Genomic DNA, 916 nt, shown 5'->3' on the forward strand with positions numbered 1-916 from the left:
TAGAAGATGTTCTGCAGGGGAGAAAAAAACAAAAGAAGATATGCTTACATTTTCTGTATGAATTGTAAAAAGGTGAAAAAGAACAAGAAAATTCCTATTTTCACTTGTTTGGAAAACAGGTTGGAGAAATCAACTTTTCTGTTTTGATCAAAGAAAGTTTGAGATGCTTATTAGAAATGTAACAGTTGTATAATAAAGAGTTTAGGGGAGAAGCTTGAACTAAGACTAAAACTTCTGCCACCTTCAGTGTATCCCAAAGGCACCATCATGGAGTGGATGATGATTCACAGGCACCGCACAGGACAGAGTAGAACTGCTTTGTGGGCTTTCCAAAGCTGAGAACCTTTACAGAAGCAGACACATCTTTCCCACCACGAGCGTGAACCAGCAACTGTTCTAACAAAGTGCTTTAACCACTGCATCACCAGCACGCCTTCAACAGGGAATAGATGATATTCAAAGTCAAAGGACTTAATACAGTCAACTAGAGAGTGAGTACAGACAGAAACAAAGTGGCAAAGGACAGAATGTCAGGACTCCACAGCACTCAGAGAGGAGGAAACAAGCAAAGGAAGTGAGAGGAAATGGCTCCCAAGTGTGGAGACCAGCAAAGAAAGAGAGGCGCCCCAGCAGCCAAGTGGAGGAAGTAGCTCAGGAAACAGCAGGATAATAACTGGGTCAAATGCTGCCGACAGGGGTAATGAGACAAGAAGATGATGCCCATTGTATTCAGCCACCTGGAGAGGTTTCATCAGTGCGTATAACAGAAAACACAGTGGCCTTAGAACTTTAGGAAAGCAAGAGGAGATTTTGTCTACAAGCCATAAGAATACCCTACAGAATGTTGGTAAATTTGAATACAGAGCAAAGCTTTAAATTTCTACACAAGAAAATACATCATAAGCACTTGCCCTCG

Source organism: Echinops telfairi, unplaced genomic scaffold, assembly GCF_000313985.2.
Source record: "Echinops telfairi isolate 266 unplaced genomic scaffold, ASM31398v2 ScPeMD7_443;HRSCAF=831, whole genome shotgun sequence".
NCBI classification, from domain to species: Eukaryota; Metazoa; Chordata; class Mammalia; order Afrosoricida; family Tenrecidae; genus Echinops; species Echinops telfairi.